This window comes from Elephantulus edwardii, unplaced genomic scaffold (assembly GCF_000299155.1).
Source record: "Elephantulus edwardii isolate Elephantulus edwardi_28Jun2011 unplaced genomic scaffold, EleEdw1.0 scaffold00004, whole genome shotgun sequence".
Taxonomy (NCBI): domain Eukaryota; kingdom Metazoa; phylum Chordata; class Mammalia; order Macroscelidea; family Macroscelididae; genus Elephantulus; species Elephantulus edwardii.
This window is the reverse complement of record NW_006399754.1, coordinates 22,630,992-22,658,318: the sequence shown is the minus strand read 5'-3', so window position 1 is coordinate 22,658,318 and position 27,327 is coordinate 22,630,992.

Genomic DNA, 27,327 nt, shown 5'->3' with positions numbered 1-27,327 from the left:
GAGGCTTGGGAAAGTAACGTGAGGAAGGAAGGATACTGGATTAGGGCACAGATGTGGTCCCAAAGCAAAAGCTGGCTGACAACAAACTCCCAACTACCCTACCAGAGTGTGCCCCAGAGCAGAGCCAGAGGGAAGGTGACAAAAGTTAAGGCAGAAAAATAAAACAGAAATACAAGGCAATAACATGCATTAGCTTCCAAAATATGCTTTTATTTTTGTTCTCTACTTTGGGACAATTTAAGCATCTGATAACTGAAGATAGACATGTACACTGTTTGAAAGAAATTTTTAGTCTTTGAATGAGATGAAATTTGAAAGTTATAACTTTTCTTCCCTCTGACAATTCATGTTAAATTATTACAGACTATTCACATAGTTACTTTGTACTAACAAAATCTGCTTCAAACGTTTAGGTTTACTTTTCCCCCCATTTTATTCATGGGATATAGAAGATAATCTCTCAGTTGATATTGTTTAAATTGGGTCAGAAGACAAACTATATAAGGGGAGAGAAAAGAAGAAAGCAATGCCTTTCATTTAGGCTACAACATAATTCATTACATTTGCAAGTATACATAAAAGTGAGAAAGATGAAACTTAAACTTATAAATACACTTTTGTCTGGCTGTCAAGCAACATAAACACAGCTACCACTTATCTGATGGCCTTGGAGAGAAAAAGCCATTCCAAAATTATGTGCCGTTAAATCTACAAAGGGGAAATGAATTGCAAAAGGGAGCATTTAGCTGGTCAAACAGATCCACTTAAACAAACAACATTGTCATTGTTGCGGACAAAGGAGCTTAATCATGACACCAACTGTGTTGCCTGTCTGCATCTGACACAAATCTGATAACGTTCATTATTCTAGACACTCTCAACTCTGAAGATGAGATGTTCTTCCCATTGTAGGCATCACACTGGGTTGTACGTCTCATTTACCTACCTGCCCCAGCACCTGTAAACTCTTTGAGGACCAGGACTGTTATAATGATTCCCAAGTGTGGTTTGGACACAGTGCCTTCACCAACATCTGGAAACTGGTTGTGGGGAGGTGTTATCTACTTGGTTCCAGTTGGTGCCAAACCACACAGTAAAAGGAAGTGCAGCCCGAAATTATCACAATTATTGCTGCGTTCAAGTCCGAAATGGCAGCAGCTGGGTCAATACAGCTTATGGAAGGCCTTTCTCCTTTTCCAAGCAGAGTAAGCGTCTCCGGAGACTAGTGGCTCCTGAGAACATTCATCTCACGGAAAGTCAGTCGCACCTCTTCTAGCGCCATCTTGGTTGACTTCTTCCAGGACGAATCTACCTGCTCTTCCAGCAGGCCACGGAGAAGAGGGGGGATCCAGTGTGTGGTGCAATGCACATGAATTTTGTAGATAAACCAGTGTAAAATTAAAAAAAAGAATTGCAAGAAATTTTTAAAATCTCATAATTTTTTAATTTTAATGAAAGTTTGCAGAGATTTTGGATTTCCATTCATTCATTGTTGCACACTTTCCTCCCTGGCCCCCTTCCTCCCCAAAAAGCCTAATTTTTTAATAAAAATCTGTTATTCTCCAATACCACCATTAAAATGCATCATTCTTCTTCAGTCTTCTTTATTCATGATCCAACTTTTTTAAAGGTCATTCAAAATATCCTGGTTTGGATTAGGTATCCTTAGCCTCACAGTGATGTGCTTACTTCTTTAATGCTCTAAAGAGAAGTTATTGAGATATATCATTTAATCACTTGGCTGCTTATTCCAGGGTGAATTGAATAACCCTTCATTTCAGTTTATCATAGGTTTTCAATGCCATCGTAAACAGTGTGAATAACAAAGGAACATTGTTAGCTACAATGCCAGAAATTGAGACTCTCGGGTGAGTTGCTGTTGTTAAGTGCCGTCAATTCCTAGATGACTTATAGTGACCTTACGAATGAAAGACTTGAACATTTGTACAACTTTAATTGTTTCTCCAAGTTCATAGGATTTCCAGAGGCAAGTTATTATGGAAGTGGATGCCACTCCTGCTTCCAAGCTTGTTTTAACTAGGGAGCTCCACCAAACACTGTCCACTATGGGTAACCATTCTCGCATTTGACATATCAGTGTCACAGTGTTTAGCATACAGCAAATGGACAGATCAGTGCTATACCACTTAGAAGACTGTTTGACAAAAAAAACCAAACAGCTGCAAACATCCATTAATAGCTGGAACAGGGAATGTTCAAACTATGAATGTAGGAAAATGGGAATTTGTCAAAAATGAAATGGCATGCATAAAGAGCAACAGGCTAGAAATTAGGTAGCTGAGAGGGACTGACATTAGCCATTGTCACTCAAATGATAATATATTATGCTGGATATGATTGATTGAGGAGAGGTGGTTTTGTGTTCATAGTAAAAAAGAATATTTCAAGGTCTTTCCTGAAGTAAAGTGGTATTGAGTGACAGGCAATTAACCACAGACTTAAAAGGAAGACCTGTTAGTACAACTATGCTCCCACTACTAAAGGCAAGGATAAAGAAATTGATAATTTCTGCCAATGTTTGCAACATTAACTGCTCAAACATGCAGCCAAGCATTAATAATAATTGTTTGGAATACAAAAGTTAGGAACAAAGAAGAACTGGCAGTTGGAAAATACTGATTTGGTAACAGAAATGAAGTTGGAGATTGAATGATAGAATTTTATAAAATCAATTCTTTATTATTTCTTGCAAATAGCTTTTTAAAAAACCATAAATGACCATGACACATATGAAACTTATCTGATGGGTGGCCCAGGAATCGTACTGATGACATCTGTAAAATCAACAGAGAAGCTCTGTGCCAACAGTCAAAGCAAGATATGGCTGTGGAACCAGCAATTACTCAAATCCAAGTTAAAATTGGAACTGAAGATAATGAAATCAACTTCTCAAGAATCAAAATGTGACTTCAAGCCATACATGAATTTAAGAACAAACTCAAGAGTGGAGTTGGTGCATTTAACACTAATTACTAAATACCAGATAAGTGATTGCATGAAATCGAGGACATCATTCATGAAGAAAGCAAAAGGACATTGCAAAAGAAAGAAGAAAGAAATAATAGACAAAAATGGTTGTTAGAAAAGGAACTTGCACTAGAATATAAAGAAGACAAAACCAAAATAAGAAATGAATAGGTAAGAGAGATGAGCAAAAGATTTCACAAAGCAGTCAAAAAGACAAAGCAAGTTTTTTAATGCAATGTGCAAAGACCTCAAGTTGGAAAACCAAAAAGGAAAAAGACATTTAGCATTTTTCAAGCTGAAGGAATTGTAGAACCAGTTCAGATGCAATACTGAAGGATTTTATTGCAAAATCTTGAATGATGCAGGAAGCATCAAAAGAAGATGACAGGAATACAGAGAGCCACTGTACTAGAAAGAATTGGTCAACGCTGATCCTTTACAGGAAGGAGCATATAATCAGGAAGCAAAAGCAATGAAGTAATGAAGCTGCACTGAAGTCAGCAGCTAAAAAAAGGCCCCAGGAAATGATGGGATACTAATGAAGGTGTTTCAACAAACAGATGGAGCCCTAGAAGTGCTCACAAGTCTATGCCAAGAAATTTGGAAGGCAGCTACCTGACCAATTAACTAGAAGAAATTAATAATATTTTTACTGCAAAAATAAAAGTGGTAAAACAGATTGCAAAGATAGCAGTGACACGACATGCAGTAAAATATTGCTGAAAGTTCTTTTCGGAATGGCTGGAACAGTACATTGATAGTAAACTGTCAGAAATCCAAGCCGGATTCAGAAGAAGCTATGAAACAAGGAATCGCATTGCTGATGTGAGATGGATCTTGACTAAAAGCAAAGAATATCAAAAGGATTTTTATGTGTGTATTATTGGCTTTGAAAAGCCATTTGACTATAATGATCAGAAGAAATTATGGAAAACATAACACTACAGAGTGTGGCATCCCCCCAGGACTTTTCCGACCAGGAAGAAGGACAACCCTAGAACACTGAATTGTGGCCACATGAAACAAATATAGACCAAGAAGCTGAATGGTTTAAAATCAGGAAAAGTGTGTGCCAGTGTTGCTTTCTTTCTCCATTCCTGTTCAATTTGGACAAAAGACTCAGGAAGCTAGAATACAGATAGAAGAATGTGGCATCGAGATTAGAAGAAGCCTCATCAACAAGCTGAAGTGTGCAGATGTACATAGATGCTTGTAGAAAGTGAAGAAGATTTGAAACATTTACTGAAGAAGATCCAAGACTACAGTTTACAATATAGATTAAAACTCAGTATCTAGAAAAATCCTTACAACTGGACCAATAGGATTCAAGATTGATGTTTTCAATGATTTCCTTTTACTTGGATCCACAGCCAATACCCACGTTATCAGCAATCAAGCAATAATTGGGAAATTTGCTGTCAAGGACTTCTTCAAAGTGTCAAAAGGCAAAGAAATCAGTTAAAGACTGAGGTATGCCTGATACAAGGCATAGTATTTTTATCTGCTTCCATGCATCTAAAAGCTGCACAATGAACAAGAATGAACAAAGGGAAAAATATGCATTTGAGTTGTGGTGTTGGCAAAAAATATTGAAATGCATAGACTAGCAAAAAAAAAATAGTAATCTGTCTTGGAGCAAGTGCAATGAGGATTCTCCTTGGTGGTAAGGATAGTGAAACATCATTCACATACCTTGGGCATGTCCCAAGGAGGGACGAGTTCTCTGAAAATGACATCCTGCTCGAGAGGATCAGTGGAATAGAGGACAGTGTGCATTGAATTAGACTGACACTAGGATGACAACAATGAGCTCAAGGATGTAGGAGACCATGAGGATGACACAGCAAAAGGTCAACTTCCAATCTATTGTTGGTTGTGTTACACTCAGTCTTAATCGACTCCAGACCTAACACACAACCACCAATGCCTGGCATAGAGATCTTTATGCATTCCGTTTCATGTTTGACAACTTCTAATTCTTAGATTTATACTTAGTACTTCCATGTTCAGTTTAGAGATTAAGGTGCCCTGGATAGATTCCATGGTCTTTGCAATCATTTGCTATGCATCAGAAAGCTGGACAATGACTAGGTATGATAGAGAATTGATGACTTTGAGCTGTGGTGCTGGAGAAGAGTACTGAATATACTATGGACTGCTAAGAGAACAAACAAGTTCATCCTAGAGAGGGTGAAGCCGGGCTGCTCCTTGGAGTCAAGGATTCTGAAGCTTTGTCTGACATACGTTGGACATATTTCAAGGAGGGATCAGTCCTTGCAGAGGGACGTCATACTTGGGAGGGTAGAGGGACGGCACAGGAGAGGAAGACCCTCTATGAGGTGGATTGATTCAGTGACTGGGGTAATAGGTATGTCAAAGACATAAGATTGGCACAGGACAGAGCAGAGTTTAGGGTTGTTGTGCATGTTGTTGTTGTTGTTGTTATGTGCCGTCGAGTCACCTGCGACTCATAGCGACCCTATGTACAACAGCCCTAAACTCCGCTCTGTCCTGTGCCAATCGCACTGTCTCTGACACTCCCATCCCAATTATCCCAGTCACTGAATCAATCCACCTCATAGAGGGCCTTCCTCTGCCACAGGTGTCTCGACAGCACATAACAACCACAACAACTTGCATGTTACAATCATTGATGGGCATTTTCAACTATTTCTTCTAATTTTGAGTGGTGCTAGATCAACAAATAAAGTTCCTGAAAGCATGCTCCATCTACGCCATTAAGGTCAATTGCCCCTTTAAGGATGTAACATTTCCTCATTTCTCTACCAGACAATGTCCTGCTGCTATGCATAATGTAGGTCACCCTCCCCCTCCCAACCCCTTGTCTGAAGTAGATGACAAGATCCTTCTTCCACTACAACTTAGTGTAGGCGCTTCTCTGAAACCTGTCCTCCTGGATTACCTTACTTACATGCAAAGGACCAGCTGCGTAACGTTCAATATCTCCCCCAACATCCAAATTATCCCAAGAAGACAAAATCACAGACTAGCAACTGGGGAAAATGATTAGAAGTGCAAATTCTTGGGAATTCCACTGTTGTTTGTGTTGTTGTTGATTGCTATTGAGTTGAGGTCGACTCATAACGACTCTATGAACAAAATACCTAATATCTTATCACAGCTATCATGTTTCTCCAAGTTCATAGAGTTACCAAAGGTATGTGGTTTAGGAAGTGGATGCCACTCCTGCTTTCCAACCTGGGAGCTCCACCAAACACTGTCCACAATGGGAAACCATTATGGTATTTGATATCCCCACGGCACAAGGTTCAGCAAACCCAGGTTACTTCATACAGCACATTGACAAAGAGTGATGCGCAAAGTGGGAGAATGTTCCTCCAGACATAACAGCCCTAGTCTCATTTAGCAGTGGTTAAGTGCTGTTGAGTCGAATAGGACTCAGAATAAGCTTTGAACAAAAGATCAGAACACTCTTTTGAAATGAACATAATTTCTGTACATTTATAAGAGAGTTTGTAGAGAGAGTTTCCAGAGGCATTTAGCTTAGGAAGTGGATGCCGCTCCTGCTTCCCAACATGAATCAATCTAAAAGCTAATCCAACTACTATACAAAATGGGTAATCATTATGATTTTTCAGCACGACTCTGGAAAAGTCCACTATTTATTAAATAAAACACTCTGGTTTATCAGCTCCTGTCTAATCCAAATGTCCTCTAATGATGTTGTGAAACACGAACCATGAGTCACCTTACAGCATCTTGTATAACAGCTAAAGCAGTGTGCAGTCAAGCCAGAAAACACAGCATCCACAGATGAGCCCATTTTTGGCTGATTTAGCATCTGCATTACATGCAGGATTCTTTTGTCATGGTAAGAACCACCTATTACATAGAAAAGTGAACACACCAAAGATTCACTTTTTTCCTTGAAAATATTAGAAATAGTTTTCAAAGAATTCCAGAAATAGTGGCAACTGATGATAATAGCACCTCTGTATATTAACAGAAGTTAAAACTAATTGGCAACGCTTGTGTTGCACTAAAGGTTAAAGACGTCAAAATAGATATTTAATTATTCCAAATGCTAGTAAAGATGGCTACGTGAATTCTATAGATCGGTTACAGCAACCCTTGAAGATATTAATGGGAAATATACTCAACAACACAATTCTATCTTGCTGTCTATTGGTGTGGAATGACTAGGACTTTGAAGGACAGGATACATTCTTGTAGTCACACTATTATATGATAGACTACAGAAATATTCAGTCCCTTGGGAAATTCATTCATACACCTGGTTTTCTCAGGCATAATTTAAGAAAATATGTCTTTCAAGTTTATATAACTGGTTCTGAATGTTCACTTTCATTCTAAATACCAATTTTATGTTTTCACTGTCTAGGGAGCATCTCTTTTTTTATTTCATAACACGTAAAACTAAGCCAGCGTAAAACAGTGTCTTACTTTCTGGGTATTAGCATACCCATTATTGCTCATTACTGATGGTTTCAGTATTTTTCAGTCTTAAGTCTGAATTTTCTCACATGCGAAAACTCAGTAAGACAAAGAAATGGCCTCTGCCCTGAAGAATTTAAAATATACTTAGGAACATAATGCAAATATACACAGAGTTCTGCATTTGTGAATATTCTGTCAATTCCTCTGAAAATGGCACATTTTCTTCTGACATGTAAATGAGGAAAAATATACAGAGATATCACAGAACACAAAATTCATAGCTTTTTGCTCATGTTAGGTGTCATCGAGTCGCCACAGACTTGCAGCAACCCTCAGAACCAGAGACAAGCTCTGCCTGGTCCTTCATCATCCTCACAAGCTCTGTGGTGCTTAAATCCTCGCTGCAGTCACTGAGTCAACCCATCTGTCTGAGGAACTTCTTCTCTGTACTGACCTCCTTTCCCAAGTATGACATGGAAAGACTTCAAAGACTGAAGAAAACATGACTCCTGATCCCAGGCCCAGAGCATGTGACAACTCGCTGTCCTAGTCTCTAAAGTGCACTGTGGCTGCACTTTCCCCAACATTTCTTTATTTTTTTGGCCAGTCCGTAGTGTAGTCAATGTTCTTTGCTAATGTCACAATTCAAGACCATCAATTTCAAAACCATCCATTTTTCTTTGGCATTCCTTATTGATTGTCCAAAAATGTACAGCTTAGGACATTAAAAGAAAAGGAATTCTTTTTCATAGCTCATTTTTTCTTGTTTATGAAATTCTAGAGGGACTGGTCTTTAGAGACGGACATCATGCTTGGGAGGGTGGAGGGACAGCTCAGGAGGGGAAGACCCTCTATGAGGTGGATTGATACAGTGACTGGGGTAATCGGGATGGGTGTGTCAGAGATGGTGCGATTGGCACAGGACAGAGTTGAGGGTTGTTGTACATGGGGTCGCTATGAGTCGCAAGCAACTCGATGGCACATTACAACCATATTCATTCTCTATATATACTAACCTGTGACTCTGCGTTCCTTTTAGTCTTCTTACTTGGACACATGTCATGCTATTGGTATAATCTCTATATCGATAATCCACAAATGTATACATTTAGCTGTTCTGGGTTCCAGAACCCTATAGATCCATTTAGGATGGAATATTTTAACTTAACTTTCAAAGTAATTCACATTTAATTTCTTCAAAGCTAAACCAAATATCTTTTCCCATAGAATCTATTTTTTCTGTGTCTTCAATTTCCAAAACAATATCCTTGGAATTCAGCTTCTTATATGACTTCCAGACTACTCTTTACAGTTAAGTAATTTCCAAACTCCTGCCCACTTTACCTTGTATTGTATCTTGAATCCATCCCCTTTGTCTCTACCCCCACTGCAGTCTAATACAGTCTACTTTTATCTCTTACATGGTCACTGCAAGAGTTACTTAACGAATCCCCACTGCTCACATTTCTATCTTGCAATCAGTTGGTAATCTACAGCCACAAAATTGATCATGTTATTCCAAAAAATAAAATCTGTCTGTGGCCTTATTGTCTGTATGGTAAAGTCTAAAAATCTTTAATAAAACCTACAAGGTCTGGTTTGAAGTACAGATTCTTAAACAGGACTTAAAAGTATTTGGTAATGACATGTCAAATAAGGGATTTATATCTAGAATTTATAAAATACTCGAGAACCACAATAAGATAAAGGTAAACAACCCAATTGAAAAATGGGCACAGGATATGAACAGACATTTCACTAAAGAAGACATTCAGATGGCGAACAAACACATGAAGAAATGTTCAAACTCTCTAGCTCACCCCAGTAAGAATAGCAACATTAATCAGAACAGCAAACAACAAATGCTGGTGAGTTTGTGGAGAAACTGGAACCCTCATTCACTGTTGGTGGAAGTGTAAAATGGTGCAACCACTATAGAAGGCAGTATGGTGCTATCTCAAAAAGTTGCATATAGAAATACTGTTTGACCCAGCAATTCCACTACTGGGAATATGCCCCAAAGAAACCATAATTGTCACCCAAGCATATATATGCACACCCATATTTATTGCCATTTTTTCACAATACCAAAGAGTTGGAAACAATCTATGTGCCCATAAACAAATGGATAGAGAAGCTGTGGTCTATTCACACAATAGAATACTATGCTGCATTGAACAACAAGGAACTCGTGAAATATTATTCAAACTGGGTGATCCTGGAGGACATTATGTTGAATGAAATATTTCAGTCACAAAAACGACAAACACTGCATAGTGCCGCTGTTGTAAAATGGGACTGACACAGAGGGGATAATAATATATAATACATCGAAACAGATGAGGGAGAGAACTGTTTAAAAGGGATGTGTGATTAGGTACTATTGTCATGACAGGCGTCCAGAACAAGGGCTGCATAGTGGAGTGAACTTGGGGGCAGGGATTGTCTAAAAATAAAAGAATTTTTCTTTTGTTTTTCAACGAAAAGAGTGAACTGGTGTGGGGTGGGGGTGGGCAGGGAGAAAAGTGTAACAATGAATGAATGGAAATCCAAAGTCTCTACATTTTCATTAAAATTATTATTTTATTATTATTATTGTTGTTGTTGTTGTTATGTGCCGTCGAGTCGTTTACAACTCACAGCGACCCTATGTACAACAGCCCTAAACCGTGCTCTATCCCATGCCAATCTCATTGCCTCTGACACACCCATCCCGATTACCCCAGTCACTGAATCAATCCACCTCATAGAGGGTCTTCCCCTCCTGTGCTGTCCCTCCACTCTACCCAGCATGATGTCCCTCTCCAAAGACCTGTCTCTCCTTACAACATGTCCAAAGTATGTCAGGCAAAGCCCCAGAATCCTTGCCTCCAAGGAGCAGCCTGGTTTAACCCTCTCTAGGATGAATCTGTTTGTTTTCTTGGCAGTCCATGGTACATTCAATACTCTTCTCCAGCACCACAGCTCAAAGGCGTCAATTCTCCTTCTATCCTCCCTAGTCATTGACCAACTCTCTGATGCATAACAAGTGATTGCAAAAACCATGGCCTGTATCAGGTGGACCTTAGTCTCCAGAGAGACACCGTTGCTCTTGAGTACTTTAGAGAGGTCCCTAATTGCAGATTATTGCTCTTATTATTATTTTAAAAATATTCTAACATTCTCATGTTTTCCTCCCTTTCCCATCTTCATCTTCTAGGTCTCAGGAAAATGGGTCTTTCATCTTTTTTTTAACTAAGCTTGTGCTTACTGCTTCTCCGGATTTTGATTCAGAGTTTCATCTGACAGAACTGCCTTTCCAACTTTATTCTCCTTCAACAAGATTCATTTTAAGTTTAACTTTCTCAAGGTGTTTGTGGCCTTTTACAAACTAGACCACAGCAGAGCAATAGAGAAGTCATCCCTGTTGTCCACGGTCTTATCCCTTAAATATCAAGAAGCCACTGCAAACTCACAGCCCTGACAACCCATGGCAAGTCTCCAGCAGGTTCCTGAGGTTATAAACCTTAATAAGGCACCTCACATTTCTTTCATGGATTTGAACCATCTACCTTATGGTCAGCCCAATGTATAACAGCTATGCAACCAAGCCCTTTTATTTGTTTTCAGTTGTCTTGCTGCCGCTCCAAGTTGAATACAGGGGCAGAGATATTATATGAATTCTAAAGCTGGGTAATAAAAGACATTTCATTTCTGCTTGATTATTTCTTGAGATAATTGCCTTGTGACCATCCCCTACTTAACTCTGTGATGAAGTTCAAGCCACACAGGGAGGTCTTTCCTTGGTGTTCCAGTCTACAGTTCTAGCAACAGACAATGTGAAGGGATGACCTTCAGATGATTCTGTCTTCCATTCTTTGAGTTCCCGAGTTCCAGGACAGCAAAGAGCAGAGACCAGGCACCTCAATGGACCTTTATTGAATTTTTGACCCATGAAAATTTTGAACATCATGGTGTTACTTGCTGCAATGCTTTATGTAATTTTTTATACATTTCTTTTGATTAGGAAGGGATGTCTCCCTTCCTCTCCTTTTCCTTTTCTGAGATTGTTGTTGTTGTTAGATGCTGTTATGCTAAGTATGACTCAGTGATTGTATGAACAAACTATCTGAACCCTGTCCTAGCCTGTGCCATTCTCACAGTCTCTGACATACCCAAGTCCATTGATGTAGTCACTGTGTCAATTTACCTCATTGAGGGTCTTCCACCCTTTCATCATCTCTTCATTTTTTAAGCATAATTGCCTTCTCCAAGGAATAGCCTCTCTTAGCAACATGCCCAAAGTATGTGACATGAAGCTTTGTCATCTTTGCCTCCAAGGAGCACTCCAGCTGCACTCTCTAAGACATATTTGTTTGTTCTTTTGGAAGTCCATGGGATATACAGTACTCTACTCGAAGACCACAGCTCAAAGGCATCAATACTTCTGTCCTACTTCTTCATGGTCTTGTTGTCAGATGCATAGCCAGTGATGGAAACTTGAATTGGGTATATCTTAGACCTCGAACTAACATTATTTCTCCTCAATAATTTGGAGTAGCCCCTAACTACAGACGTCCCCAGATCAAGACTTCTTTTGATCTCCTGACTGTGGGGACCAAGGATATTGATTGTGGATCCAAGTAAGAAGTTGTTGACCATTTCAGTTTCAATCTTTTCACCATCTATCATAATGGGGCCTCTCAGTCCAGTGGTGAGAATATTTATTTTCTTGACTTTCAGATAAAATCCATATAGAAAATTACTGTGTTTGATCTTCTGTAGCAAGCACTTCATGTCCCCTACTTCAGCAAGCAGGACCGGGTCCTTGATGAGTCTTTCTCCAATCCTGATGTCACATTCTTTATCATAGAGTCCAGCTTTTCAAATAATTTGTCCAGCATATAGATTAAATAGGTATGGAGAAAGGACACAACCCTGGCAGACCATTTTTTTAATAAATCATATAGTGTTTCTTTACTCTGCTCTATGCCTCTTGGTGTAGGCATAGATTTTGCATAAGGACAAGGAAGTGTTCTGGAATTTCCATTCATTTCAATGTTAGCCATAATTTATTATGATCCACACAATCAAATACCTTTGCATATTCAATAAAGCACAAATAGACAAGCTTCTGAAATTCTTTGCTTTCAGCCAATATCCATCTAACATCAGCAATGATATCCCTGGTGCCACAGCCTCTTCTAAAACTGGCATGAAATTTTAGCAATTCTCTATGTACTGTTTCGGCTGGTTTTAAATTATCATCAGCATTATTTTGCTTGCGTGTGATATTAATTATAATAGTCAATAATTTCCACATTCTGTTGTATCACCTTTTTGGGAATGGGAATAAATACAGATGTTTTACAGTCAGTCAGCCAGGCAGCTGTCATCAAAATTTCCGGGCATAGACTGGTGAGCATGTCCAGAGCTGCACCTGTCACTTGTAAACCTTTTAACTGATATCCCATAGATTTCTGTGTCTTCATTTTTTTACAAGCCTTCAGTGAAACTTGAACCTCATTATCACTTCCTTCATTATCACTGGCCCTTAATCATGTGGTATTTCTTAAAATATTTCACTCAACCAATTCTTTGTGATATAATATTCCTTCCATCTTCTTTTGATGCTTCCTGGATCACTCAAGATTTCCCTCATAGCATCCCCAAGTACTGTGACTTGAGGCTTGAATTTGTTTTTCTGTACTTTAGCTTGAGAAATGCTGAGTGAGATCTTCCTTTTTTATTCTCCAATTCTAGGTCCCTGCACATTCTGTTATAATAGTTTGCTTTGTCTTCTTGAGATGCCCTTTGAAATCTTCTGTTCAGCTCTTTTACTTCAACATCTCTTCCCTTTGTTTTGGCTTCTGGTATCCTAATGCAATTGTCAGAGTCTCTTTTGACATCTAGTTTGGATTTTTCTTTCTTTTCTTTTAGTGACCTTGTGCTCTTTTCATAGATAATATCCTTAATGTTCCCCCACAACTCATCAGGTGATGACCTGTTTTCAATCATTGGTGTTCAGTGTTTCAAACTTATTTTTAAGATGAATATTAAATTCAGGTGGGATTGACTTGAGATAATAGCTTGGTCCTTGTGGACTTCTTTTCACTTATTTTGGCCTCAATTCAAACTTGCACATGAGTAATTGATGATATGTTCCACAGTCAGCACCTGGCTTGGTTTTGATTGTTGATATTTAACTGTTTCTCCACTGGTTTCCTTCTACACATTTAGTCAAGCTGGCGAAGTCTGTGGGGAATTTGCTGGTGGTGTTTCTTCCAAAGATATTTGTGGTGAAGAAATCGCTTAACATACAAAATTAGATCATTCTATTTCCTGCCTCATTTCTGTCACCAAGTCTGTACTTTCCAACTACCCTTCCTTCTTCATTGTCTCCAAACTTTGCATTGTCATCACCATTTATCATTAATACACCTTTATTGCATGTTTGATCATTTTTAAGTCACATAATATGCTCATACACTGTTGTCGGAACTTCAAAATGATACAACCACTATGGAAGGCAGTTTGCTGTTTCCTAAAAACAGCTGAACATAGAAACTCCATATGACCTGGCTATTCCTTTTCTAGGAATATACTCCAAGGAAACTGAAACTGAGATACAAACGGAGGCTTGTGCACCAATTTTCACAGCAGCGTTATTCACCATCACAAGAGCATAGAAACAACCCAAATGTTCAACCATGACCAAATGGACTGATAAATTGTGACACATTCAAACAATGGAATATTACGTAGCATGCAGGAGCTATGACTAAAAAATGCTGCATATCTTGGGATAGACCAGAGAGCATTATGTTGAATTAACTCAGTCTCATAAAGGCAAATACGGCATCAAACTATTATTGTAAAAATAGGATAACTAGTAAAACATACATGGGAATCCAAGGGGAAAAGGAGTGGGAGCAGAGGGGTGAGCACAAGTAGGGATGAAATCACAGGGTTGCACAATTTGGTGGGTAGAGAGAGTAAATGAAATGGGAATGATCTGGGGGCGGAGGGACCTGAAAAGACAGGGTAATGATGGGCATAGTCCACTGGTGATTAATTTTATAAGACATAATGAATGGGAATCCCAATGTGAATGATGAACAGTGTGAAACACAATGCAAACTTCGTAAGCAAACCAATATAAAATAAAAAATTAAAAATAATCATCAATTTCCACCTCTATGGCTTTAGCTGTTGGTATACATATTGGAATATTTATTAACACACCTTTTGTGTATGCATATGAATAATATTCTATCTCTCTTTAGGATACAACTTGAGATTATAATTTTAACTCTGAATGAAACACCATCATTATTATTATTTTTTATTGCTGGCATAATATACCACGTGATTTTCTGACTCAAAGTGGCCAAATCTGGTCTATCTCATCTCGCTAATGCCTCGAATGTCAATATTCAGGTGTTCCATTCCATTTTTCATAACTTCTAGTTTCCCAGAATTTATACTTGATACATTCTATATTTCAACTTTTAAAGGACATTTGAAGCTGTTTCTCATTTGATTAACTTCTAATCTGAGCAGATTGTTGTTGTTGTTATGTGCTATCAAGTCTCCACAACACATAGAAAACCTATGAACAATGGCTCTGAACCTTCCGCTATTCTGAGCCAACTTCGCCTTCTCTGATACTCCTGACCCCATTGCCACAGTCACTGTATCAATCCATCTCATCCAGGATCTTCCTCCCCTCCACTGATCCTCTACCGTTACTTCTCCAAAGACTGGTCCCTCCTGGTGACATGTCCAAAGTATGTGAGCTAGAGCTTCAAAATCCTAGCTTCCAAGAACCAAACTGGTTTCACCTTCTCCAGGACAATCCTATTTGTTCTCTTGGCAATTCATGGTATGTTCAATACTCTTCTCCTGCACCACAACTCAAAGGCATCAGTTCTTCTGTCATCCTTAGTCATTGTCCAGCTCTCAGATGCATAGCAAGCAGTTGAGAAGATCTTGGCTTGAATCAGGAGCAACTTAATATCTAGACTGACATTGCTGCTCCTTAGCACTCAGGAAAATAGGTCCCTAACAGCAGATTTTTCCAGTGCAACAAGTCTTTGGATTTCCTGGCTGCTGGTGCCAAGAATGGTGGTTGTGGAGCAAGAAGAAATCATCAACAACCTCAATCCTTTCTCCATCCATCACGATACTGACTATTGGCCCAGTGGTGAGGATCTTTGCTTTCTTGATGTTGAAATGCAACTCATATTGAAGGCAGCAGCAAAAGCTTCATTTCAGTAACTGGTTTGAGACATTGAACACAATGAACAAAGACCAAATGATCTGTCGGATGATATCAAGTATATTATCCATGAAGAAAGCAAAAGGTCATTACAGAGATAGAGGAGGAAGAAAAAAATCAACATGGTGTCTCACTTAATGGACTACATGTAGATTATATTGATTGCATCTGTGGGAAGAATTGGAGAATCTCAATACCAGCTGTGAAAAGCTGGCCAGTGGTCACAGCGGTGACTGTGGAATAGACTATCAACTACTCTTGAGCAAGTTCAAATTGAAGCTAAAGAAAATAAAAACAAACCTATTAAACCCAAATTATGACCTTGAGTACAGCCCATTGGAGTTTAAAAATTATGGGCAGAATAGATTTGCTATTATAGACATAGGGGGCTCAGGTGGCATAGCCCACAGGAGTGGTCTTGTCAACTTAAAGGTGGCACTTCTCTGTCCATTCAAATCCACAGTAGTTCAAGAGAAAAATGAGTGATTTACTCTTATTATTGCTCGACGGCATTAAACAACAATAACAATGACGACGACCAAGAGAGCGCTACGTCGGCCTAGTGGAAAGGAAGCTGTGCTACCAAGCCGAAGGTGGGTGACTGTCATCTGTGGCCCTCGGCCAGGTTCAAATTGTCTTCCTGTCAAACATTCTTCTAGGTGGTATAGCACTGGTCTGTGCGTTGCTGTGCAGAGGTAACTCGTGGTTGCTGTGATGCTGAAGCCTGTGACAGTGATGTGCCAATCGTGGTAATGGGCACCCATGGTGGACAGTGCTGGCTGGAGCTTCCCGACTAAATGAAGCCTGAAAGCAGGAGCGGCATCCACTTCCAAAATGGCTTGCCTCTGGCTGTTCGTTCATAGGGTCGCTATGAGTCGTCTATGACTCCACGGCATTAAACAACAACAAACAACAACAATTGCTATCGGTAAGTACCATCACGTCAAATATACTCCCAGCAACTCTACGAACCACAGATTGGAACCTGGCCATATTCTGAACCCGCCTCATGATCCTTGATATGTTTAAGATATCATTATGTAAATCCATGTCATGATTATTACAGTCATTATGTAAATCTCTGTCTCTGATCCAACAAGGTCTTTTCCCAAGCACTGGTCTCTGTTGACAAGACGTCCAACAGACGTGAGATACAATCGTACCATCCTCACCTCTAAGGAGCACCCTCGTTGTACTTCCTCCAAGACGTATCTGCTTGTTCTTTTGGCAATCCGTGAGATACTCACTACTCCTCTGCAACACCACAATGCAAAGCCATCAGTTCTTCTAGGATTCTTATGCATTGTCCAACTTTGAGATGCATGTGAAACAAATGGAAACACCACAGCTTGGACCAGGTGCTTTATCCTGTGATGTAGACCTGAGAACCACCTGGAGGATCAGCAGTCAGTACTGGCCTCATAGCAATGAGTTTGCTATTTTTTTTGGTGGGGGGGGTTATCTTATCACAAAACACTCATGATATTTTTTAACCCTTTTTAATGGTTACCCTCTCTTCTACTTGGGAAATTTGATGAGAACATAGATTCTCTCAGCTTTGTTTACTATGAAATTTATGGTGTGGATATTTAGTAAGCATTTAAAAAAAATCAGAGAACATCATTCTCTTCTAAAAGAAGGAGCCTGGCACTCAGAAAGTAATTAAAATGAATATCTTTTTTCCCAGTGACTCTAATAAATACAAAGCACTCGAGGCAGTAATGGTATGTTTCAGAATTCTATTTCAGTGGTATTTGTATTTGTGAGATGAGATGAAGCTAAAACATAGGTTAGATGGGTTATCAGCTTTTAGTTTGACATATAGCAGAGCTGAGATCATAAATCCTAGAGTGGAGAAAAGATGAGAAATACCTTAGTAAGTTAGGGAGAAAAATGTCTCTAAAAGCTTTTTGAAATTTAAATATCTAAGTGATGATATCACTAGTGAAGTAAGAAAAGGAATGAAAGGACATGGAAGGTGGAAACTATTTGCAGAACAATAGTGTCAGCAGCCCTAAACAACGAGTCATAGAGCTGGGAAGGAAGGGAAGTATTTACAGTTATATTGAGGCCAACACATAGAAAAGCAACAAAGGGGTTTTCTGTCTAAATTCTGTCTTCAACAAGGAAAATAAATTACAAATATTTTCTTGAAATTGAAGTTAATGAAAACACTAAATCACAGACAGTAAATAAAAATTAACAATACAGTTGGGCAGCCTAATGTTTAACAGCTAACAATGTAAAAAAAAAATAGAGATTTGAGGAAGAAAGGCTTAGTGATATATTTTTAAGAAACCTACTTAACTGAAACCTAGTTCTGCTGAGTCAATTCTCACAAAAAGCAATCTTTCATGGATTTGAGACTATAAATTAGTACGGGAGGAAACTTTCTGTCTTTCTCACTCAAAGAACCAGGTGGAGTGGAACTGTTGACCTTTAAGTCAGCAGTCTGCTACATTAGTCACTGTTCCACCAGCTCTTATCTATTCTGAAATGTCTGGGCTTATTATGAATGGGAATGAACTTAGCGGCAACTGGTCATAGTGGTGATGATCTTTTCTGACAAGTTATGATAAGAAAAAAACACAGAAAACATACAGATAAATGATCTCATTCCATTTTTCTACAAAGTCTTCTTCTTGTTCTTGTTACGTTCCATTGAGCTGAGTATGATCTATAGTGACCCTATGAACAAACTATCTGAACCCTGTTCTATCCTATGCCATCCTCACGTTTCCTGACACATTAGAGCCCAGTGCGGCCCTCGCTGTGTCAATCCACCTGGTCAAGGGTCTTCCTCTCCTTTGCTGATCCTCCACCCTTCCCAACATCAGGTCTTTCTCCAAGTAATATCCCCTTCTAGCAATGTGCCCAAAGTATATGAAGTGAAGCCTCATCATCCTTGCATCCAAATAGCATTCTGACTGTCCTCCCTACCAGACATAATTGTTCTTTGACAGTCCAAGGGATATTCAGCGTTCTTCTCCAACATCACAGTTCAAAAGCATCAATTCTTCTGCTGTCATCCTTATTCATTGTCCAGCTCTCAGATGCATAGCAAGTGACTGGAAAGACCATGGCCTGAATCAGATGTACCTTAGAGCTCCAACTGACATCCCTACTTTCCATAATTTGGAGAGGTCCCTAACTGCAGGTTTTCCCAGTGCAATATGTCTGCTGATTTCCTGGCTGCTGGTACCAAGGGTGTTAATTGTGGATCATAGTAAGATGAAGTTGTTGACAGTTTCGAACTTTTTTCCATCTCTTATGATGTTGCTCATTGGTCCAGTGGTAAGAATCGCTGTTTTGTGTTGGAAGCGCAAGGCAAGGCCTTATATTCCTCAAATTTTGTTTCTTCTCTTGCTGTAAATCTTTTAAAATTTTTAAATTTTTTTAATTTTCTCTTGCTTTAAATCTCAAGACATCTTTATTTTTACTTAATTTATCACATAGTTATGCATTTACAAATTTAAGTGTAGCATCTGAAATGAGGCAAATATGTGTGCAAAAATAGATGTATATGCAGGTTTTATTTATTTACATTATGAAGAAAGTCTTTCATAAAACCTCTTGTGCTTTTAAAAAACTCTCAAGGAGATGGAAAAAAGTGGAGAAGTAAACATCATAAATGCTGTAACAAACTGTAAAGGGAAATACACATTTCTTCTTCAGAAAGAAAAGGAAACAATAAAGTGCTCCAAGGATTCGTGCCAACATAGATTTAAGTCTTCTTTAATGAATGTCGAAGAGATGGCACAGTACATTGCCCAAAACTGCAGATGAAAACCAAGCACGCTGAGATAATAAAATGTCCAGTCAAATGGGTTTGTCTTGAAAGATGTCTGAAGTGGAAAGAAAAAAATGCCAGCCAAGCTTTACTGTAAGCATATGTATTAAGTGAAAAATCATCCAAGTCCCATTTACAATCTAATTGGTTCTGAGCTATCAGCAAAACTCAGGGAACAGTCAGAGGAGACTTTGTAGACTGACAGTCCCTAAAGGCATTCCTGTGATACGCTCCTTTTTGCTTGTCCCTTTTAAACAGGAAGACTTCTAAAATGCCACACTGCAAAAGTGCCCAGGCATAGAGCTATTCAAAAACTAATTCCTGAACTGCCCAAATCAATCTCACCGCTCATCCAGTCTCACTGTAATTTCCCAGCTACCAACCTCAGTGTTCATTTCCCTACTGCTTCAGCTCGCAGATTTGACAAGCTATCTCCAGTTAAAATTCTGCCCGTCTACCACCTGCAAAGCATCGCCAACACGCCCAGCTAATACCTATTCTGCTGAACTGGGTCCCTCCCAATTCATAGTCTATTACCAAGAGCAGTGAAATTCACAAGAGGGCTGGACAAAATTTTTAGCTGAGACCAAAAGGACAAATAAAACAATGAACATCCTTATCAACATTCATTGTAAAATTTTTTTTTAAATTTCCTATCCTTTTTTAAGTGAGACAATTTTCTGCACTGAAAACAAACAGAAAATTAATATTTATGTTGCAGGATTTGGGTTGTATAAATTCTTTTTGTAATAGCATCAGTGCCACAGAAATTATCTGCATTTTTCCTAATTTATATTCATTTTGCATGAATGTAAATTTCACCATCTTTACTTCTCAGTGGTTATAATCACATCACTGCCTAATGTCCTTGGCTTAAATTATAGTATTGTCAAATTAGAAAGTGCATAAGCTGGCAAAAATGGCAACTGAATCATTAAGCATATACGTCTTCTAATTCACAGTATATGGAATAGTATGTGCATCCTGTGGGGAAAAAGAATACTGGCATCACCTAATGGAAAAGAGCCACGGAATACAAATGTCTTCTGTCTTTCTATGTCTTTTAACTCCCACTGCAGAACATCATTATCTAAATAACTGATCTTCATGGTTTATAATTACAAAATGCCATATGCCTTTCTTTTAATTAAAATTATTTCCATATCATATTCAGTTTGTTTTATTAAAATAGGGGTGTGAGGAAGAAAGGGTGATGGAATTGAATACATGATTACCATCCAGGCATGACTTAATTCTGCACGAGATCACCACTCCTATATGTTGGGGTGGGGTGGGGGTTTTTTTTGTTGCATTGCTTATTATTATTATTATTAATTATTATTAATCAGAAAAATCTCCCTGAATCAGGAATGTCTGTGATGGAATGCTTCCATTCCAACTCTACACAAATAGTGTCTCAGATCCAATAAACACAGAGCTCTAAAAACAGGTTGGTACCATCTGTTCAAGTTTTCAATAAACACTCATTTGTTGCTTGAAGTCTGAGGCTTTATGTGAAATAGGGACATAACATTATTTGGACATTGTGCAAGTATAATATTACATGTAGACAACCCTTGGATTGCAAAGGAATCCCAAAACTAAATCTGTCTTTAAGGTAAACGTGTATGTAATTAGTGAAGGAACTTTTTCTAATTTTACTTGATTATATCTGGTATAAATAGGACTTTTATCCTCCGTCTTGGGATGCACAAATGGTGAAACTGCATTTCTTATACTGTGGGCATCTTAGAAGGAGGTGGTCGTTGGGAACAGATACATTATCCTGAGAAGTGACAGAGAAGACCACTGCACCAAACTGGGTGGACACAACGCCTGTAACAATGGACTTGAGCATGGCAGTGGCCATGAGGATGAAGCAGGCAGAGCGAGACCCTGATCTCTTGTTCACAGGGTCTCTGAGTTACATTCAGGTCAACAACACATGACAACAACTGCGTCTGCAAAGGAGCTTCCGTGGGTGTCCATAGGGAGGCACTGTTAACCCAAAGGCCAGGCCTCCCAGATGGTTAAATGCACCAGCACCTCCACATGAGAAGGTGGACATGTCACCTTTGCAATGCCCAGCCGTGGAAACCCAAATAAGGGCCAGCTGAGTCGATTCTGACTCTCTAGCAATGAGTGAATGAGAGTTAAATGTAATTAGGTACAAATGAATGTTTGATTTGTACATCCTGTGCACTAAAAACAGTAAAGAAACCCTTTCAGAGACACTAAAATATCTGTAACATAGTAATACAGTCATAATAATATTTTGGGTTTTGTATAAACTGGTGCATGTATGGCAAAGCTTTACTGTAACAGGTTTTATGGGGATTGGAACCATGAACATCTATCTGACTGGATATTTCCCATACATTATACAGACTACAAGTTTTCAAACTAACTCTAATTTGGTGAATAGGATGCTTCTGCCATCTACTGGAGTAATGTTATAATGCAATCGTAATATTTTTTTTTCCCAGCAGACAGACTAAACAGTGATTTAAAAAACACATTAACTGTTGTTATTGTTATGTGCCGTTGAGTCACTTGTGACTCATAGAGACCCTATGTACAACAGCCCTAAACTGCTCTGTCCTGTGCCAATCGCACTGTCTCTGACACTCCCATCCCAATTACCCCAGTCACTGAATTAATCCACCTTGTAGGGGGCCTTCCCCTTCTGCGCCATCCCTCCACCCTCCCAAACATGATGGCCGTCTCCAAGGACCTGTCCCTCCTTACAACATGTCAGAAGTATGTCAGATGAAGTTTCAAAATCCTTGTCTCCAAGGAGCAGCCAGGTTTAACCCTCTCCAGGTTGAATCTGTTTTCTTGGCAGTCTATGGTACCCTCAATATTCTTCTCCAGCACCACAGCTCAAAGGCATCAATTCTCCTTCTATCCTCCCTAGTCATTGTCCAACTCTCTGATGTATAACAAGTGATTGCAAAGACCATGGCCTGTATCAGACACACCTTAGTCTCCAGAGAAACACCATTGCTCTTCAGTACGTTGGAGAGGTCCCTAACTGCAGACTTTCCCATCGCAATATGTCTTTTAATTTCCTGGCTACTGGTGCCAAGAGTGTTGACTGTGGAGCCAAGCAAACTAAAGCTGTGAACAATCTCAATCTCTTCACCATCCATCCTGATGCTGCCAATTGTTCCAGTGATCAGAATATTTGTCTTCTTGACACTGAGCCTCAATCCATATTGTAGGCTGCAGTCCTTGACACTCTGCAGCAAGCGCTTCAGGTCCTCCTCAGTTTCAGCAAGCAAGGTTGTATCATGTGCATATCACAGATTGTTGATAGATCGTCCACCAATCCTGACCCCACATTTCTCCTCATAGATCCCAGCCTCCCAGATAATCTGTTCTGCACAAAGGTTGAAAAGGTATGGAGATAGGATGCATCCCTGGTGTATGCCCTTTCCAATTTTGAATCATGCAGTGTTTTCTTGCTCTGTTCTGACAACTGCCTCTTGGTCCAAGTATCTTAAAAGTTCTTGTTCAAGAAAATATTAAACATGTTGCTGTTATGTGCCATTAAGTCACCTGCAACTCATGGTAACCCTACATACATTAGCTCAGAACCCTCATCATCTGTTACAGATCTAGTCTCATTTCTTTAGTCACTTAGTCAATCCATCTCATCCAGGGTCTTTCTTTCCTGTGATGTCCCTTTCACCATTCTAGCCATGATGTCCCTCTCCAAGGACTTGTCCCTCCTGGCCACGTGCCCAAAGTACATGACACAGAGCTTCAAAATCTTTGCCTGTAGGGAGAAGTTTGGTTTCACTCCATCTAGGACAGACCTGTTTATTCTCTTGGTAGTCACAGTATGTTCAACACTCTTCTCCAGCACCACAACTCAAATTGATCCTTCTTCTGTCATCCTTAGCCATTGTCCAGATCTCTGATGCATAGCAAGTAATTGCAAAGACCATGACCTGGATTGTGTGCACCTTAGTCTCCACACTGACACTGTTGCTCTTTAGTACTCTAGAGAGGTCCCTCATATCGGAAGTTTCCAATGTAATTTGTCTGATGGTTTACTAACAGCTAGCTGGTGCCAAGAATGTTGATTGTGGAACCAAGCACGCTGAAGTTATTAACAATGCCAATCTCTTCATCATCTATCATGAAGCTGTCAATCAACTCAGTGGTGAGAATCATTGTTTTCTTGATGTTGAGCATCAATCCATATTGAAGACTACAGTCCTTTACCTTTTGCAACAAACACCTCCTCAGTTTCAGTAAGCAAGGTATTATCATCTGTATAATGCAGGGTTTTGATGAGTCTTTCTCCAATCCCTATGTCTCTTAAAATCCAGCCTTCCAAATGATCTGTTCTGCATATAGGTTGAAAATGTATGGAGATAAGATGCATCCCTGATGCACACTTTTCCTGAACAAGAACCATGCAGTGTTTCCTTGCTCTGTCCTGACTACTGTTTCCTGGTCCAAGAATAACATACAGATGGGACAAATAGTCTTTCCCCAGATTTCTAAGAAAGATTATCTTCTAAAATTATCGACCTTCAGAAATGCCCTAGCATCTTCTTTAGTGGTAAGATTATTGTCTTTCCAAAATGTCTTTTAAAATACAAGTATCCATACTCTGGTTTCTCTTCAGGTTGTATTTCTTTCACCTTTTACTAAAATGCAAGTATCTCTGTTTTAAATAACCAACAACATAGACACACAAGGACAACAAAGCCTCAATTTGGTAAAACTAGAGGCCAAAAGAATAGATGACAGAGTCAGACTTAATCACTAATAATTTCAGAGCACACTAATTTTGTTGAAGACTAGTTCCAACTTTTCATCTTTCTCCCTACATATGAATTCTCAGACAATGCTCCTCTATTTTAAAAGATGAAATTTGTCATGTAAGAAGCTACTTTGTAACCTTGAAGGCACACAGTCAAACCCACCAGCACAAGAGACGGATGGGTGACCTCCAGGGTGATTAATTGCCTCTGAAAACCTGCTGGAGGGACAGCTATGGGTCAGTTTTAGCTCTCCTGTACAAAGCCAACGACAGCAAACATAAAATTAAAGGGCATTCTAATATTTTCCAGAATTTTAAATTTATAATAATAATTTTAATCTTGCAATTCTGAGTCAGTACATTCAACTTTATTACCACTATACTAATGAAAGGAAGTGGAAATTTGGTGAATAGTAACAGACAGCTGCCGAAATGTGCACCACGGTCCTCAAGGCCCCTCTCTCACCACCTGGTGTAATCTCCTCCCTCTGGGGCTGGGCTGGACTTTCTGCTCACAAATGCACGATGGCAGGAATCATAAGACAGTCCTCCCGAAATGATAAAAGATCACACTTCTCCAGTGACTTTCATGGGGTTACCAGGAGCCAGAGTTGCCTCCACAGCCAGCAGTTCTGGGCTCTATCCCGCTGACCTTCTCTTTCTGTTCTTCTGCCTTACGCTGAATCATTCCGCGGAGGCAAGTTTATATGTTGTCCACTGTCCTGTGGATAAAGGCATGTGGCAAAGAACAGAAGAAAGATCACAGCCAGTGGTCCATGAGGAACCTAGCCCCTCAGACGATCTGTGATAAATTGAGTCCTGCCAAAGCCCACGTTAAGTGAGCCTGAATGTGCACCTTGAGACAACTTCAAGCGTGGCCATTATCACCAGGAGCTAAAGGACCGAGCTAAGCCAAGCCCACATATCCCGTCCAGAAACCATAACCATAGGTCATAAACATGGGGGGGGGGGGTTAAGCTAATAAATTCCAGGGTCACTTTTTATCCGGTTCATAATTTGTGGTACATAATTTATGTATATTATGTACATAATGATATATAATTTCCCACAGAATCTAGCCTGGTTAATGATATCAATGGAACAAATATGTATTACTTATTTTACTATATTATTAGTTGCTTAGTCGTGATGTAACAGAATGTCACAAACTGAACGGCTGAAGACAATAGACACCCTTTCACAGCTATAGGTGATGAAAGTGTGAAACGAAGCTGTTCTTTCTCTGTAAAATTAAGAGATAACTCTTCCTAAGGTTTGGATTTTGTGGCAACTTTTGGCCTGAAGATACATTACTCATTTTTTTTTTTGTGCCACTGGCTTGTCTACGTATCTTCTATTTCTAAATCTTTCTTTCTTTCTTTCTTTGTCAGGACACCAGTCAATGTGTGTAGGGCCCATTCTAATTCTGTATGGCCCCTTTAAAATTAATAACATGCACCAAGACCCCATTTCTAAATAAAATCACCACAGATCTCTAGGATTAGAATTCTAACATATCTCTTTGTTGTTGTGTGCTGTCAAGTCAGAACTGACTCATAGCTGATCTTCCAGCAGGTCTTCAGAGGTAGGCAATCCACAGAAGATTGCCCATATTTCTCCAAAGGAGCAGCTGGTGGATTTGAACTGTGAGCTTTTGAGATTGCAGTGCAGCTTTTAAACCGATAGGCCACTAGATCTCTTGGTGGGGACACAGTGCAACCTGTCATACCCAATGAGTCAATAAAGTCTCATCCTAAAAGACAAAATTTACTAAGAAATGAGAAAATAAATGATTCAGTGCAGCAAAAGTTTACTATGCTCCTGCCCTTTGAAAGATGCACATTAGATGAAGGAGAAAAAAAAGATTAGTAAAATACAAAAAATAATATAGGCAAAGACACAATAACTAAGGAAACTTTAGTATGAAAGCTATGCACAATGTTATCAAGAAGTCTAGCAGAATAATAACCTCTCTGATGAAATACCAAGAAAGACTTTACAGGACAGGCAGCTTCTGAACTTGCCCTCCAAAGAAAGCTAGAATTTTGAGACTGGGAAGAGAATTTCAAATGATGGTTAAAATGTGGTAAGTACATAAGTAAGAAATATATTTAAGTGCATTCAAGAGCACGTCGTTCATACTGAGAGAGAGAGTGAGGAAAGAATAAATCTAAAAGGGGAAAAAAATCTAAAAGGGGGAGGGGGGAATGAGATGGGAGATGAACTCTGAAGCTCTGAAGACTAAGACGTCTGCGTTTAATTAGTTCAGCAGGGATCCACTGAAATTGTTTGATCAGGAGAGGGCTTTGACCAAATTAATATCTTAAAAGAAGTAATTTTCTAACAAAATTACTCTGGGTCTAGATACTGACATGGTAAAAAAATGTGAAAGATTATGAAATAAACCAAAAAGTTTACTAAGTGACTCTATTATTTTGTTGTTTGATTTTCATATTTTAATGTAGAAGTCAGAGTGTCCAGTGTTACCAAGGTTACAGTGTAAAACACTGACTCTTACGCTTTTCTTTTTTTTTCTTCAAGGCAGCATAGAGTTTATTGGTCTGGTCCAGCTTTAGATTATGGGGCTTCTATTTAATTGTTCAGTGCTGTTTTACAATGTTAATCACAGTTGATGAATGCATCTTATTATGTCCTCACTGTCGCTTGCATCATTTCACCCCCTCGCCCACCTGCTGTTCTCTGCTGTCCTTGTATGTCCCACTTCCCTCTTCTATCCCTCCCTCCTTCCTCGTATGTCCCCCTTCCCCCTCTATCCCTTCCTCCTTCTCCCTTCACACATCTCCATTTGTACAGCTATGCATGTCCTGTTCCAGGTTTCTAGTTGCAATACCCATATCTACAGCAGTTCTCTGGAAAAGTACAGTCCATGGTCCAATCCAGCTCACAGCCTGTTTGTGGAGGAGTTCTAGTAGTGGAGTGTGTGTGTGTGTGTGTGTGTGTGTGTGTGTGCGCGCGCGCGCGCGCGTGCATGCACACGCTGCTGGTCAGGTGCTCAGTGGTTCCAATCTTCCAGGTGCTCTATGAGACAAAGATGAAAAGTGTCCTTGC